This window comes from Streptopelia decaocto (genome assembly GCF_964273445.1).
Source record: "Streptopelia decaocto genome assembly, chromosome: 6".
Lineage (NCBI taxonomy): Eukaryota > Metazoa > Chordata > Aves > Columbiformes > Columbidae > Streptopelia > Streptopelia decaocto.
Genome location: NC_138660.1, coordinates 38,143,071 through 38,160,602, shown reverse-complemented (window position 1 = coordinate 38,160,602; position 17,532 = coordinate 38,143,071). Strand labels below are relative to the sequence as shown.

Genomic DNA, 17,532 nt, shown 5'->3' with positions numbered 1-17,532 from the left:
AAAAATCAATTCTTCATCACCAGAAGGCTGTATACAATTCTCTAATTGCATTTCTGCATTGCTTCAGGACATGGCAGGTGTATGTGTGTGATATTCAGCAAAACTCTTACATGACACTTGGGTTTAGTTCAAAACGTTGACTCGGTTTTGTTGCTGTTTTTGTTTTTTTTTATTTGAGACTAGGAACTTTTCGAACTGGTTGAATATTTCTTCTGTGAATAAGCAATTTTGATGCAGGTACACCCTCCCACACACACTATATACAATAGAGAACTGGCATGCATAAAAACTTGCCAACTATCAGCTTAGTCAAGATATTAGCACAGTTTGTACCAAAGAACACTGAATGTCAGCATTAGATAAAGCACTTAAGAGATTATTGTGGAGGATAGTCTTTCACCATGCTGAAAGCAGATGGATTAAAAGACTGAACATATCTTTCAACCTCAACCGCTGTGTAACTATGCTTTGTCTATTGTAGGCTCTCCTTATGCATTTTCTTTTTACAGCTTATCATCTTGTGCAGCAGGCAGAAAAAGCTTTGAAGAAAAGAGTCAAGCTGAGGCCAAAGGTGGTTGAGCTTTGAAAGATGAGAAGATTTTTGTTCCAGGGAGGGCAATTCCAAAAATTGTCTTTAATGGATCTATGATTTCAGAATTTAAGTACCTAAGACACTGGAAACACCCGTGGACTTAATTTGAACTCAGGTGTGGGGTTTGAACCTGTGCTGGGAAATTTTTGAGAACAGAATCTATCTGCCCTCCTACATTTTATTAAGCCAGGAACATTGTCAGAATTTTTAGTGATCCTTAGGAAACGATTCCTTCAATGAAACTGTAAGTTCTAGACACCAGTAGCCCAGGTGTTAATTCAGCTGATTTGCTTACTATGTGACTCAATTTCAGCATCTAACCAGGAGAATCAACATTATTTTGTCACTGAGACAGGATTTATTTCTGAAAGGCCAGCAAGAGTTCATACCCATCACACCCGATTTCAGAAGACTACAAAGAGAAAGATCAGATTGTGCAAAAGGACAAGATTGCCAACAAGCTTAGTAAACTTTGTGTTGTGTTTGCAGTTTTTGTTAAGCGAGAGGACAACAAAAATCAACTCCAACCACAGACAATTATATAGTCATGCAACACAATCATAAGATCACAGACATGCAGCAGTAGCTGTGCTTCACATCTGCCTGTTGATACCGGTGTCATTTTTAAACATGAGCTACGAAAAATTGCTTACTTGCAGGTTAATTTCAGTTATTCTTATGCAACCTGCTGTTGCAAAGGAATAGCAGTAGGCCTGAAGTCAGAATGGTGAGTTAAACTGCCTGCTTTTTATGTATTTTGTATATTTTTTCTGCCTGGAGAGCTATGGTATTTCTTACGGTTCAGCCTTGTTATACTCTTCACTGAATGTAAAAGCCTATATTCAGATATCCCAAGAACAAGGCGTACTGTGCGTTTTCATCATGAGGCCATCTCCAGTACGAGGTGTCTATGTACTTCGGCTTTCGATTCTATTAAAGTTTATAATAAACAACCCTCTATAACATCCCCTCACAGTGGGAAGAAAATTACCGAGCTCGGCAGAGCAGTTTTCGGGAGATGTTGTGCGCACTTAAACCAGCTGTGCTGAGCAGGGCAGCTCATACATTTGTGGCTCTCAACCATTTCAAGGGTACTCATGGGCTGCAGTACTACTATTTTCCATTTTCAGTAAAGTAATTGACACAAGAATAGATTCACGTTGTGCCACTTGCTGTTCTCACAGCCTTTGTCTGAAAAATAAAGACTCAAGAGTACAGTATCTCATTTATCAGGAAATTGGTAGAAAGGCAGTGTTTTCCTATATTCAGTAGTTTGATTCTCATCAGTTTTGACTTTTTTTTTAAGGCTATAAAGAGAGGAGAAATGGTAATCAGAAGGAAATAAAGATTTCACGCCATGAAATACCTTGCACATGAATATACTACAACAGTCACAACCACAAAGATTTCTCTGGTAGACAGTGGGCAAAAATGAACAACAGTATTTCTCTCCTAACAATTTCCTCCTTTATTGGCTTCCTTAGGGATATTCTCTTTACCAAAGTAAAACCCATTCTGTTATCAAGGAACTTCACTCTAAAACCGTAGTTTACATTTAGTGCTCAGTCTTCATATGCTGTCAAACCATGATAAGAATGTACTCCATTAACTTTATGAATCAGTAGTAAAATACAGACCAAGGTACAATTAACTAGCACTGAAAATTAATAGCTAGCATATTTCTAAGCAATTTATGCTATACTAATTCAAAAAAAAATAACTGACACTTATTCAGATTTTATGCCCTGAATGAACCAAACTGTTGAAGAGCAGAGGAATGTGAGTTGCTCATGGACTGAGACCATACAGGCAAACTTTAGCCAAAATAAATCAGAAGCATTCATTCACACAGAAGGGGGATTTAGGAAGGAAAGATGGGTACAACCTTATGACATTGACACTGTAACAAGTAGACCTCAATATGACACTGATGGAATCAACTTCTAACAGTGCCCACGTTAGCATTAGCCAAAAGTAAAACATCCACAGGATGGTTGGAGCAGCCAGTGAGCTCACTTGCACATTTGCATCTTAATTTCATGACAGTAATTGTTGCTGACTGGCATGAAATGTTTGCTTTTGTGCCTTATCAGGGTGGAAGAGGAAGAAATTGGCAACATTTTTGTTTCCGCTTTTATCTAAAAGGCCTAACAGGGTCTCTAAGACCTGAAGTTCCCATTTTACAGGAGCAGACTTTAAAACCTTGCCCAAACTTACCTGAAATCCACACAAGTGACTGCACCTCTCCAGCTTTTGTCCTCCTTCCCAGTGATTGCTTGCCTCTTACTGTAAATATTTTTGTTTTCTTTCTTCACTCGCTCTCAGAATACTCAGAAGTGTATGGCAGACTCCAAATATTTGCTTTCAAAGTAACCTTGAGGAGACAAAAAAAGAACTGATGTTTATGGACAAAGATACTTTTAAAGGTTTTTACAATAATTTGCATTGAGCTTACTGAATCCACTGCTTCTCGTGCGATTGTCTCATTGTTACCCATCAGTGAAAATGATTTCCAATATTTTTCAGAAAATACAATGTCAATAAGGTGCAGTCAAACACAATGGCTGTGAATAACTCAATAGACTGAATTACTCTTGCACAATTCTCTTTGCCCCGCAAAAAGAGACATTGCCATATCAATCAGGTTCAGCAAACATTTTGTTTAAAGTAAAGAAATGGAAGAATAATTAATTTCTTTGGAGTATGGTGGGAGCATAGATAACAGTGCAACCAGAAAGAGAGAAATGGTCTGGAAAACTCATTTACATAAGAAACTGTATCAGGTAAACTTTTATTAGATCCGATCCTGTAAGAGCTATCACTATATGAATCCATCATTCTTGTGAGCGATTTCCACATTTGAACAAAGGCTATTTGCAGCAAATTATTGCAGTGGGCTCAATGACTGCCTAGAAAGGCTCAGTGAGAACAGAAATGATAAATACATTGGACAAGCGCTGAGTACTCAGGCCCACTGAATTTCAGACTATGGACATATAAAGTGTTAATCTGCTGTAAAAGGAAATATCTGAATGCTAACATATTTACCTAATTCTGTTTTTGTATTCTTAAGTAGCTTTTGGCTTTTCATTTTGTACAAAGTTACCCTCAGCAATATATTAGTAAACTGAAGAGGTAGACCTGCAGAGTCACATATATTTCTAGTTCTTACAGATGTCACAGGATCCTTTTTCAAACAATGTTTTTTTAGAAACATTGATACACAGCTTTTCAAGAAAATTTAAGTAGGGAAGATGATGGACATAGGAACAAATACATCCTTGCAAGATAGTCATTCCAGTCCTTAGCATATGGAAAGAATAGCACAAAGATACAGAAAAGTATGTAAACTGGGAAAAAAAATAAGGGGAAATCATGAGTTGAAGAGAGAAGGTTCCAGCGGCGTGGCAGCAACAAAGAATAATTTGAAACTGATACAGATTCATGGATGCAAGATGGGTGTCGTGAAGTCACTGGGGAATAAGAGCACCCAGTAACAGTACAATGGAATCACCATTAATGAAGACTCCCTTTACTTCTGAGATGCCCAAAATATACATTTTTGCAGTTGTTTCCTTGGGTTTTTTAGCATGTTGCATCATGCACAGATACTTCTTCTGTGATTTTAGTACAAGCCTCAGTAGCCGCCTAATGAAATTATTTTCTCTTTACAGCAATAGCATCATCCAGTGGCTGTGCCAACACCTTCAGCCAAAACAGTTTTCCATACACTGCCAAATCCAAAATGCCATTGTCAATAAAGGATGAAACCAACTAGCACTGATTTGTTTCTCCAAGAGGTTGATGTTAAAACATCAAGGGGCTTCCTAATAAATGTGCCAAGTTTTGAGAAAAATAATTTTCCAATCTTCAAAACAATTGCGTGTTATAAACTTACTTTTTTCCCAATCAGCTTATATTATTTTATACAATGAATCATAGTAATTAATGAGTATTTATCCAAAACAACATTAAACCTTTGAGCATGTGTTTATAATATAGCACATACAGATAGATAAATACAAATAATATTTGCTCTTGTTTTTTATATTTAGGTCTCAGAGCATTTGGTAATAGAAAATACCATTAGTGCTGAGGACCTTTTTTCTTGCTTTGCAGCTTGAGAGATGTTTTCATCCCCGGCTTCATTCTGGGAAGCTGTCCATAAAACCTTTTTTCTTTGGGGTTTTTGATGGGGAGTAGAAAGCGAAAGAAGTTTTGCTCCTACAGAAATAAAGGTACTTTTCTAGGATGCTTCCAGCATAGAATAGACATTGTAAGATAAATGTAAGTTTCATGGAGAAACACTATTGTATTCCCTATATTGACGGTTCAGTCTCCTGTCTAAAGATCATGGTGGTATTTGCCATTAACCTCTAGTTTGACTGTATGACTAAATTAAATCATACCACTAATGATCTTCTGCCCTGTCTTGGGATTTTAGACATACTTAAGAAGCAATTTGCTTTGACTTTACTAACAGTATCTGCATATCCAGATATTATTTAAGTCTCTAAGAGTATTTCTACATACTATATATTCACTCTGCTATGTGTCCTTCTCAGCATCCAAATGAAAGCCTAAGTGGGAGATCAGTTTTACTGCAAATTCATCCAGACCAGATTTCTGACTTCAACAGCAGCCATTAGCAAACTATTCGTTAATGGACCAATAACTCAGGCACGGTTTGCAGAAGTACATCCTGCAGGCAGCTTTATATGAAGTGACAGGAAAGGCACAAAATTATTATGCTTTTGAAAAGAAGATACTATGGAAACAAACAGCCTACCAAAACAGCAACAGATCTCACAGTCCACACGTCTGTGTACACTAGACCTGAAGAGGCTCATACTTAAGATACTCAGGGACAGCAACTCAGCATAAGTTTTAGGGATAATAGATAAGAAATAAAGTCATTAAATACTAAAACTAGTCAGAAGTGTTTGATTTCCAAAAACAGAGGTTCTGAAGAGATATCACAGAAAAATCTGTTTCTGAAGAAAACTGAATGCTTGTCTGAAAACCTGAAGCTGCCAAAATAGCTTTCCTTGAAGTGATATCACAAACGATTATGAGGCTTCCCCAGAAAACTTTAGAAAGTTTAGATTAATATTCAGATCTGCCCTTTCAATAAACGTTGATTGATTGGCAATCTGAGTGTATATACATATATACATACACACATATATGTGTATATGCATGTATATCTTATAACTTCTTGAACCAAAGGGTAGAGCTTTGCATTCTGCAACCATATGAACCAGCACTGTTATTCCAGTTAGTGGAATAAGTCATAAGCATAAACCCACTGTCTGACTACAGTTTCCATTAATAAAACTGTTCCCAGTGCAGAAGCCAGAGTGAACAGAGTGCTCAGAGCTGTTAATAAATACACTGAATTAGAAAATGTCTCTATATGAACAATGCATCTGAGCTAGCCAGATTAGAGGATTATGTTTCCCACTGCAGCAGTTCATATTATAGTTACGCAAAAATGTCAAGGATAACAGAAGTTACTGCTGAGGCATTTAAAAAACTGAAATTAAAAACTGTGACTTAAAAAAGAAAAAAATCACAAAATAAATTAAGCAAGACACTATAGAAGTAAATAAACCCTGATCAGAAATTATTCAACTGCATTGAAAAAAGTCATTAAAAGGTCAGGGCTCATACCATTCTGTGTGACATACCAAAACCAGGGGATCCATTTTCTAACATGCAGAAAGGGGCATTTAAGATAAATTTCATCAATTTACCTCTTAGAAACTCAAAGCTTTCTAGAAGCATACTTGCATCTATGGAAAGCTGCAGAATGCTTCTTTGTGAGAAAACCAGTTACTCATCTTGCTTTCAAAAGATTAGAGGTGTGTGGTGGGGGGTGTCCTCAGAAAGAAGATCCTTATGTAAAACAAACCAAATTGCCTAAACACAGAAACATCTTGCTCTTTTGAAACCTTATCTGATTTTCCTAAAACTATGTTCCAGTTTGTTTTCATTGTGGTTACCATAAAACCGGTATTCATTCCATCTTGCAACTATTTTTTAATAATAACTGCACAACAAATTGCACATTAAATAACCACATCAGCAGTAAAGAAGCCAAGACCGCAAGTTTTGTCATTTTACTGCTGCTTGCCACAGAAATTTAAAACATGAAGAAAGAGAAATACGATTCCAATGGAAGGGAAGACAAACAAAACAAACAAACAAGCTCTGTCATTACTTCCTGCTAACTCTAATTCTATGCCATATCCTTCTCGCTGGTGTCCTGGAGGATTCTTCTTATTTCCTATTGCCTTTCCTCTGTGTTGCTATCTCCTGGTCAACTAACTCCCAGCAATAATCTCCTTTATATTCCACTTCACTTTATGTCTTCTCTCACCTTATTTCTTTCTCCACCAACCTCCAGCTGCATCAATTTTCTCCTTGCATAAGCTACCTGATGGATAACTCCTATCCTCTCTATTCCTTCCAAACTTTGTGCTTATCTCATTTTTTCTCTAGGTTATGCCTAACACCTAGATCTTTTCTCAGCCTAATACTGCAGATAGTGGTTTTGCTCCTGACACGCTTTACCTCTCCCTCCCAGTGTCCAAGCTGAACACAAGCACTGCAAGCCCTCCAAAACATCCACACCTTTTACTGGCTGAACCACCACCTCTCCTTCCTGCAGGCTGGGGAAGGGAAAGCACTGAGATATTGTGAAGTTCCTGCTCCCAGCAGACAGCAAGCTTTCCAACCTCAAGTCAAACTGAGAAATCTGTTTCTTAAGACCAGAGAACAGAAAGTAATTCAGCTGAGGGTCACGACTGCTAGACTTTTTCTATGTTAGACTATAACAGGGGTTTTGATTGGGTTTTCGTTTGTTTGGGGTTTTGTTTTGTTTTAAGGTTGGAAGTGGTTCCAAACTGCTACTGTCACACGTAACATCCTTAGATAAACCTGTCTTGAGCTGAGAGTTTGCATGTTTATCCTGAATAGGTGGAGCTGCCACCTTGCTCCAAACAGGGTGTGCTTAGCACTTACAAACTTAGGGAAAAACTTCAAGAACTAGACAACAAAATAAAGACCCTAGGTTAAGGAAACTTTTTTCTGGGTTGGCAATTGCTCAGTCCAGACCACACCACAGTAGATCTTCCAAACTCTGGAAGAACGGCATTATAGGTAATGCCCAGTGCCTCTGTGTACGACACCCCGGTGTCCTCCCACCCTGAGACACAAACACACCTTCTCTTGAGGAAAATCTGTTCGTGTGTCTTTGTGAAGCAGAGCAAGATCCAGAAGGGGGACATACTTTTGTCATTGCAATATCCAATTCCTTGCCTTCCTACCTTCTGATGTAAACTACACACCATACTTAGATCACTTTACAAAACTTGGAGAGAAACTGAAACCTAAACATCAAGTCTCAAAAGTCAGTAGACTAAATAGAGGCCCATTCAAATTAGATAATTATAAGACACCACCCTCCCTTAACCACCTGAAGAATTCAGGTCCTGTTGCTCACCTGGAGGAGTCACCACCATCCCTTTAGGACTGCCATCAGCAAACTTCATCCTGAAGAAAGACCAGTAGCCCAAGGGAGAGTTTTCTCACAGCACAGCTTTAACAGGAAAAAAAAAAAAAAAAAAGAGAGAGACATCCTTCTCTGAGTATTTCGGAACCATCTACATCATCTCCAGGTAACTCTGATCCCCAAATCAGAGAGAGATCTGCTCCTCACTTTGCGCAAGATATCACACCGTGGGGTATGAGTTAACCACCAGGCAAAAAAAGGTGCCACCTATGAATCGAAGCCATTTGGACTCTTCTTTATATGAAATAAACTTACTAAGCATTTCTTCATCCAGCTCCAATTAAAAGATCAGCCCTTCAGCTTCCTCTCCCACTAGGAAGGAAAAGGGGAAAAAAAGCTTTGTGCCTTTCAGTACACGAAGAAGACAGATTTGGGGGATTGATATAGGCATATTTGACTGATTTTCCATATTAAGGGGACCTGGAGAAACATATAAAAATGACATCCGGAGCTCTTCCCTCCACGAGCATTCCTTAAGTGTCTGTTAGTGAGTCAAATGATTATAATACAACCTTGTTTGCTAGGTGTGATTTTATATTGTCCCACGTTGATTTATATGTTTGGTGGGTTTTTTAACTGGTACCTAAGTTAGATGTATTTTGTCACAGTTCTGCTGTCCCTCAGCAAAACACCCATTCTGTACAATGAAACAATGTTGTGCTCTCTCGGTGTTAGAAGTTCATACTAACCCATGAACTGAATTGCTTTCTTTGCACTGTTGAATAAATAGAGTATTGTGTTCCAATCTAAAGCCTGGGTTTAGAACTTCTCACAGACATGACAAACTGCTGTGGGATTTTTGCAGCAGTGTGATGAGAGCTCTCCTTCCTCACTTGCAGCCTGGTGCATCAGTGCTGTATTCTAACTCTTGTACATGAAGAGTCACAGCTGGGATGCGAGCTGTATGGGCCAGATGCCTCTTGGCCTTACTCAGCAGAACGACTACCGACTTCAATGAGATTTTTGTTCAGTTAATGAGTGTAAAATGCAACGCTGTGTTTTACTATGGTTTCCGTCACGGCCTTGAATACACAGACACTTACAGATATACTTTATTTTATGCATATAGACCCCGATTCAGTAAAGTAGTTAAGCATACGCTTAAACATTGAGTGTTCTCAATGAAGTCAGTGGAACAATTTGAGTGCACACAGTTAAGGGAATACATCAGTGTTTCAAAGATTGAAGCTGATTTTCTTTTTGCAGGGAACAGACATAGTAGGGATAGGCTTTTTGGACCCTTTCTATGATTGTGCCACTACAACCTATAGACAAAGCAAGAAGGAAATCCATGACTTGACAGGTAAAGGCCGAAAACAACTCAGCAGCATTATTTTAAAGTGAATTAAAACTGTCTGAAATATATCAAATCAATCACAGAAATAGTAGAACATATTCCTATAAAGAAAGTTTCCTGCTCCTAGTCATTGCTCATAAGACAAACGTCAAACTGTTTGACCTTGAAAACATTTGACAGGGACAGGAGAGAGCTATCCGTCCAAAACTCATATCTTTTACAATTTTCTTAGTTTGCCGCCAGAGATTTCTTGGATTCAGTTAGAAAACTAGATTTGAAGGATCACAGCCAAAATTCTGTCCCTGCAAGCAGTACAGAATAGAAGGGTATTAATGGGAGTAGAGGATACAGCTTTTCCAAGCCACCCTCCTCAAGGCAGTCTTGTTTGAAAGACCAGAAGGAGCAAGCTCAAAACCATTGCTACACAATTAACTAAGAGCCATGAGCACTTCTCACCACATGCAGTGTCATAAGGACCTGGTGGCCATGCTCTTCAACTTGCCAGCCTTCCTGGTGTCTGCCATCTCACCTGCCCACATAAGATCTCCAGTCAAGGAGGCATTCAAAACACCTCCAGACATTTTATTCTGCAAGTGTGTGATGGTTTACAGGCAGAAATCACCTTTACCGCAATCCATGTAGCCAGAGCAGGGCACAATGGAACCTTGTCCTTTATATCTAAACTATTTATTTTCTATACACTTTTTAAGCAATCTTTTTCTCACCACACATACACAGTTAATAAAAGATCCTGCTTTTATTAGGCTGGGTTATAGATGTCTTTGTATGAGTTTGTGTGAACTAGGCAACCCGTGAGTTACTGATTGTAGGTAATTTTGCACAGCTTAGTCCTTGGACAGCCCCAAGAGATAGCCTACTATTGCTATGCTATTCAGTCTTTCATGGACAAAGTATAAATATATCATTACATTCCTCACCTGAAAAGATTCCAGCTAGAAAACATTTCAATTAAGACAACTTATTTTGCCAGCATGATGTCATCTCAGAATCCTTTGTTTTCAAAAAGTTACAGCCTAAGGTTTTAGATACAGAGAAACTGGGACAAATTCTCCCTGAACTGGGATTGTGTTAGGCTTAGAAAAACAACCCTAAATGATAAATTCATCTATAGATGGAATGAGCATAGGAAGATCATCAGTAACACATAAACAGTATATTAAGCTTTACCACAGTTATCACCTCTGCGGCTGACATAAGGATGAGGTTGAGACAACAGGGACCTCCCTGGGATTTCTGTGATAACCTGGTAACCACACTTTGTCCTCACAGCCCTGCAGGGTCCATGACATGGAGGTTTGCCTTTTAGAGCAATGGTAAGGCTGCTCCAACAGCGGAATCCAGGTGATCAGGACAAGAAACTCTGCTCAACTCCACTTTTGATTTTCCTTTTGTTTCTGTTCTTCTGAAGTTGCATACAGAAACTGTGTCATTGCTGCCTGGTCATCATCTTACCATGTGAGTCATGGGCACCTCCTCAGCCTGTCTGGAAAGGAGCCAGTATTTCTGCTTTTTCTTCTGTTCTCAAGTCTCTGATATGCTCTTACAATAAACGCCATGTTCATGAGTTGTTATCAAGTCAATCTAGTCAGATGCCATGTCAGCATAGTTTCACAGACTCCAGAAAAGTGACTTCTCTTTGTCTGGCATGAAAGCACTGTCAATGGAATTACATGGATTTTAAAACAGAATCAGCCTCCAAGAGGAAGCAGTTACAGAAAGCCTAGGGGGCATGAAAATGGATAAAAGTAATAGGAGTTAAATTCACCACATGCCACTTACATGAGTATAATCTGTAACAATCTACTTAAAAAAAAAAAAAAAAAAATCAACAAATATAATGAAAAAAGTTACCCTATTCATGCAATTAATCATCAATCCAGAGAGAGTGCTTCTTCCCAGGCAAGGGTGTTGGAGCAAAACTACTGAAATCATTCAGCAAACAATTAGTTGATCCTATGGGGAATGATGCACTACAAAGGTAATGAGCCGTCTAGTCCTTACTTTCATAATAAAATTCTCCTGCTGTTCCTACAGTAAGACTCTGGGGAATGCACTATCCAGCAGGCACACCAAGACTCAAAATATACTCTACAAAAAGCTAGTTGGCCTTTTGATACCATAGGTCCCTAATGTATAAAATACACCATCTGTATTTAGAAACCACACGCTTCACTATGGGCATTATTTAAAGTTCTGTTTGACATTTTAGATACTTAAGTATATACAAAATGCCTCTCTTTACACTGCTACTCTTCTGAGCTGAAGAAAAGCTGTGATTGAGCTAAAAAAAAAGAGAAAAAAAAAAAAGAGGAAAAAAAAGCTTTAGATGGCCAAATAGACCCAATAGCTTAGCCAGCAGCTGGCTGGGAGATGTCTGTGCTTCACCATGGGCATGCTCATCCCTGGCAGAAGGGGCCTGGTAAAGAAGAAAGCATTAGCCTCAAACTCTGGACCCTTGGTGAGAATCTTACCTGACCTGCCTAACAGCTTTGCTATCCCGAATTTGGGAAGTGCTAGAGCCTGGCCGGGTGAAACAGTAGAAAGGGGTTAGGTGCCTCCAGGTGATGCTCAAGGAGGGCACAGCCACAGAAGGACAGTTCAGTCTGTTAATACGTTCGCTTATTGCTGCTTTGCTTGTTCCTTCCTCAGACAATGCAAATAACAGGTATTAAGACACTTTCTAGTAAGTCTGAACGTAAGTTATTTATTCCACCACGGAATTTGTTTTCTGTGTACAGCAGAGTCAACCCCATATGGCAAGTGATTTGTTGTAATAGATGGGAATTTGAAAAACATACCTTCAAAACTTGGGATCTGTTACAAACAGGCATTAGTACCTAAGGGATAAGAAGCACCACAAATGTTAGTGAAGCACATTGAATATGTTACGTAGGGAATAAATCAAAACCTATTGACAGGAATGAATTTTGAATCTGTCTTTGCCTGCATGGCAACTATGATTGGTTAATCATCACTAAAAGTTTCACAGCTTCAGGATATGGCTTCAGTACTTTGCCTTATTATTTAGACAATTTTTTTGAGGAAAAGCACAATACTGTATCATTTTTTAAATGACAGTATAGCTACTACAGAAGTCTGCATATATACTCATATTTTAAGTAAATGCAGAGAGGAGTTTGTAAAGATATATTAAGTCACATATATAAAGATAATGTGAGCAAATGAGAGAGTAAAAAGGTCATTTGTAGTTGCTGCTTCATTTAATTTTATGTAAAATAATGATATCTTTTCTGTATCATCTGTCACAAGAGAAAAAAGCGAATAAGTTTATTTCTGAACTAAACATTTTTGATGAGCAAAACAAACATCTGCATTTCACTGATGTTGTGTATAGCTCAGCAGGCTTTGGTTCAGTCTAAACAGAAACAACATTTATTTACTTTCCTGCAGTCAATATCTTGCTGTTGTAATTGTAGCACTGCTAAAGTCGTCCAAGTTATGGTAGCAGAAAGCTTGTTCTATGTCTCCAAGTCATTTCAGCATACCATGGATCTGTATTTTTCTCATAATGGTACCGATGCACCTCAGTATCTTTTGCAAGGAGGCCATTGACTCGCTTAGAAATTAGCTGTACTAACACTGGTCTGCTGTGTGCGGAAAGGAAGGCGGAAGACTGACTGTCCCTAAGGGAGAAAGAATTCCCAAAGAGGGAAGAACTCCACAGTTCCTGTTACAGATGTTAATACGTATAATAGCACAACTCACCTGCACTGATTGGATTTTGTATTCTTCAAACGTCTGAGACATGTTCAGCTCTAGTGGAAAGTGGAATTTGGATTTCAGTAATTTAATAGTCTGACCCAGATTAATTTGTGTGTGTGCATGACCCACTGCCATCAGTTAGCGCACATGGGGACACGAAAATTTATGTAAGACAAAATTGCAAGATTCAAACCTGACATTCGGTTATTTTGCAGCTGTCAATACAAAGTAGGCATTTTGTAGCAGTAGAAATTTTCTTAAAATGAATAAAAACAACCTAGCGTTATCCTAAAAAGATTCATTTATTATTTAGGCATTGCTTTAAAAATGTCTCATATTTGACACATGATTAGCTGCTGGAAGAAACAAGTTCTCTTACATAAAGATTATTATATGCTATTTGTATTTTTTTTTTTAATCTTTAGTTGACAGGAGGCTTCCTGAAAAAATAAGTGGCTTACTACTGTAAGCCAACAGGGAGTCATAGCTCTCATTCACATTATTGTCAAATGCAGTGGAGAAGAAACCCCTCTACAAAGTGACTTCTTAGTAGAGGGTTGTGCCAGACTCCTGATTGCAGTACAGAGGCTCACACAGTTATTTATTTTGACCTGCCAAAGTTAGATTTGAAATGGCATGGAAGAGTGGCTCAAGGAAATGAAAGTATAATTGTTCTGTCAATTATATTTCTGACTTGGGCAATCACACACATGTTGTGAAAAGCAAGTTCTTCAGTCCGTTTCATTATTTTTCTGTTTTGCTTTCTTCCCAGGAAGGAATAATGATGTCTCATTTGCATAATCCACTCTAAGCAAGAAAACCACATTTTTAATAGGAAACAGTAAATGCTGAATTAGTTCACTTCATGAACACCCACCAGTGGCTGCTACAGGATGAGGAGGGAGAAGGTCTTGAGGACTATTTGGCAGAACACTGCATATGAGATGGTTAAACGTTATTCTCCATAGAATTCTACATCTATGACAGTGACATAATGCTCTCAGGATAACCCAACACTTAACATTTTATTTCATAAAAATGATCCATGCATTTTCAATGAATAATGGGGGAAGAGCAAATCTCAAAAAAGAAAAAAATTGAGTGCTTATTAAAGCATTATTTTGGGTGCTGTTTTCCTTCACTGAAAGTTAGGGTCAAGTAAAGCAATAACAAACTTTCTTTGAAACAGAATTCCTTTCTTTTCTAACATTTCCCATTCCCAGGGAAATGCTGTTTCAAAAAAAAATCTAATTTGATCAACTTGAACTCTGCAAAACAAAAACAACTTTGAAATCTTATTCAGCTGTCTCTAACCCCATGCAAATCGGAAGACACAATCAAAATAGTCAACAGCAACTCTCCCTTAGAAGAAAAATACTTTGGTGATGGCTGAACAGCCTGGGATTAGCAGCAGTTAAGGAAAAGCCATGAGTACAATGGAGTTTCATCCTTTCTCAACTTTTCACACAAGAAATACTTCTTTATCAGAGAAATATCTTTTTAAGCAGCAGAAGCCCAGTCCCATGAAGATGTATCATCAAGATGCTGAGTTAAATTATATCAGCAGCACAGAGTGCCACATGGGCTTAACCCATTCCAGTTGATCAGGGAATGAACACTTTACTCCTGGTCATTTCGAGCCTACCATGGCACTGAAAAGTTGGTGGCATTGACACTGGAAGCTGTGCAGAGCTTTGCCTGAATTTCACCATAAACACAAATGTTTGCTCATATTGCCTTTTTATAGTCTAGCCTGCTTATGTTTTCTTACATTAGTTCATATTATTTTTTCCACTGAATTCAACAAATGTACTTTTGGTGCAACACTTTGGAGGGCTTGCACTTCAGGTCTGGGAAAGAGGGATATTAAACTGCATAAGAAGAAATCAACCTTGCTAATTTAGTTAAGATGATTGCAGAAAATTATCCTGTGCTTCAGCAAATGCTATTTGCAATTTCAGTTTCCAGTGGTACGGTCCCAGCACACCAGGTATTTGTTTCCCACTTGAGAAACTCTGTTTATAATAACCCTAACTGAATTCTAAGTTTGTTACAAGATCCTGCGCCTCGCTCCAGTCCCACTCTGATCTTCAGTAACTCACTAAGATCACCTTCTTGGATCTCAGAAAAAGGCTTTGTTCTATTACATGGTAATACCTGTTATACTCAATCTGAATGGAGACTTCAGAATCTTTTCTAATACAAGTGATTAAAAGCTAAACAAAAATATCAAATATTTTCTCCCATTTTCTTATTTTCCTCTTGCTCTTCAAAGGCATTATCTAAATATACACTAGTTCAGATAGTCTAAAGAAAACCATGATGCAAGGCTATATAGCCCAATGTAGATTCACTGGTGAGTTCTTTAGTGAATTATTTTAACTGCAATGAACAAAATTTTAAAAATTCCTAAAATTAGTAGCAGGAAGATTAAATACATACAATATTGTAAGAACTTCAAGTTCTTAAACTTGGAAGTGCCACTTACTTCTACCCCCATTAGTTGCACATGCCAAGTGCCTCATTTGGATCAACTTCAGCTCTATAATGCATCTGCAACATTAGCTGCCTCAGCCAGACCAATGAACCACTCGGCTTTATTAAGTTTCTTAGCCATTTCCCAAAATTTGCCACTTAGTCTTTTGACAACTGTTCTGATTGCTATAAAAATAGGTCATGCAATTTGTTAATATGTAACATTTCCTGCTCATTTTCAATTCGGTACTCTTGGGATTTGCAAGTGAGGAGCCTGTGTTACAGGTTACGAAGCGTTACAACGGTGGAACTCTCCATGCGTGGAGATCATTGTACAAGGCTCGTGAAAATTTCATTAGGCAACACTGTAGGATGTCTAACTGTAGTTCAGAGTAATTTTAACTGCCAGTTAAAATCTCTTTCTGTTACTATACAAGACTGCCAAAAATTTCTGCTTGTCCATCCCCAAAGAAATTATTCTTATGCTTTCTGGACCAGAGCCAACCATTAAGAATCAAAGCCCCAAATCATCCTTATTCTCTACCTTTCCTCACTGAATAAAGATGAAAAACAGCAGTCTTGTTGTTACTAGTCCAAATTCTTATTTGTTTCAAAATTGTTTTAATGCAGCAGGACCTTATCGTGAGGCAATAAAATGCCTCTTGGCCACTGGCTTCCATATTTCTTCCTACATTTTGCAGTTCTAATTTGTGTCAAATTTCATAAGCTGGACATCAGATACAACTACACTGTTATTGCCAACCAGGTTTTCTGGGTGAGATGGAGCTCACTTGTTGTTTCTGGCCATTTCCACCTACCATGGAAAATGTACATAAACCTCTCCTTCCTTTTCCTCGAAAAAAAACACAGAAAATATCCCTTTTTCATTGTCCTTCATACTCTTACTGATTAGACAAAACTTACTGAGATTTTTCTCTTGTGGTACCTAACATGTTTATGACCCAAAAAAACTGCAGAAAATAAGAGAGGGGTAGAAATCCAAAGAGGGCAAAGAGAAACATCATTGAAAACGTTTTTCCAGCTCACCAGCTCTCATTTAAATTATTTGCCGTCTCATTGCTTGAGACAACTTTGCCCATTACATGAAAAATCTCAGGGCTCACTTCGATTTCAGGAGCAACTTTCCTAAAGATTTCTTTTCTTTGCTGCTATTTTAAATCTTAACAAGTAGCTGAACTCTAATGCCTTACTCTCCACTAATATAAAGCCCACAATTATCTGCCAGTTGGCTTAAGGATTTAAAGTTCTTATAAAGGCTTGGCCGTCAACTTTTCATATTACATTTGGGAATTAAATCCCTCCAAAAATAAAAAATAAGTATAGCTTTATCACCTTGTGCAATAAAGTCAGATGACACAAATTATTTTCTTGCCGTCCTTTTTGCACAAATAAAGAGACTGGAGTTCACAGCTCTGTTTCCCATTCTCCTTTGACACAGGCAGTGCCTGAGACTTACCAGCTGGAAGTCAGCCAGAGCTTTGAACTCTTCTTTCTCCTTCTTCCTGCTTCAAAGTCAGCACTTGCTGTTAAAGGTAACGAATTACAGAAGAGGTTGTTTTCGTCAAAGCCTGAAAAGAGGGGGGGATCTGTGGATTTTTTGTTTGATTTGGTTTTATTGTTTGTTTGGGTGTGGTATTTTGTTTGTTTGTTTTTACACACAATAAGAAAATAACTCTGTCTCTTGAACTGACATCTCTGAGTATGTGTAGCATCAGATGAGAAAGGGGAGAAGGGGACTGACAAAAATTGAAACATTTCCAAGAAAATCCAATAAACAGGCATTTGTAATGCAGACATTTCTGAGCAAGCTTGTTGAGCACCATTAAA

The 17,532-nt window shown here is 38.1% G+C and overlaps 1 long non-coding RNA gene across 1 annotated transcript in view; it reads right to left on the bottom strand.

The window, feature by feature from the left end:
- Nucleotides 1–8,189, bottom strand: part of LOC309441267 — a 29,531-nt gene extending 21,342 nt beyond the window's left edge. The window contains exons 1-2 of the long non-coding RNA XR_014184351.1: nucleotides 8,100–8,189; nucleotides 2,810–2,966 (exon numbers count right to left, since the gene is read on the bottom strand). This is a non-coding gene — a long non-coding RNA (uncharacterized lncRNA). The remainder of the gene's footprint in view (nucleotides 1–2,809; nucleotides 2,967–8,099) is intronic.
- Nucleotides 8,190–17,532: the final 9,343 nt, after the last annotated feature.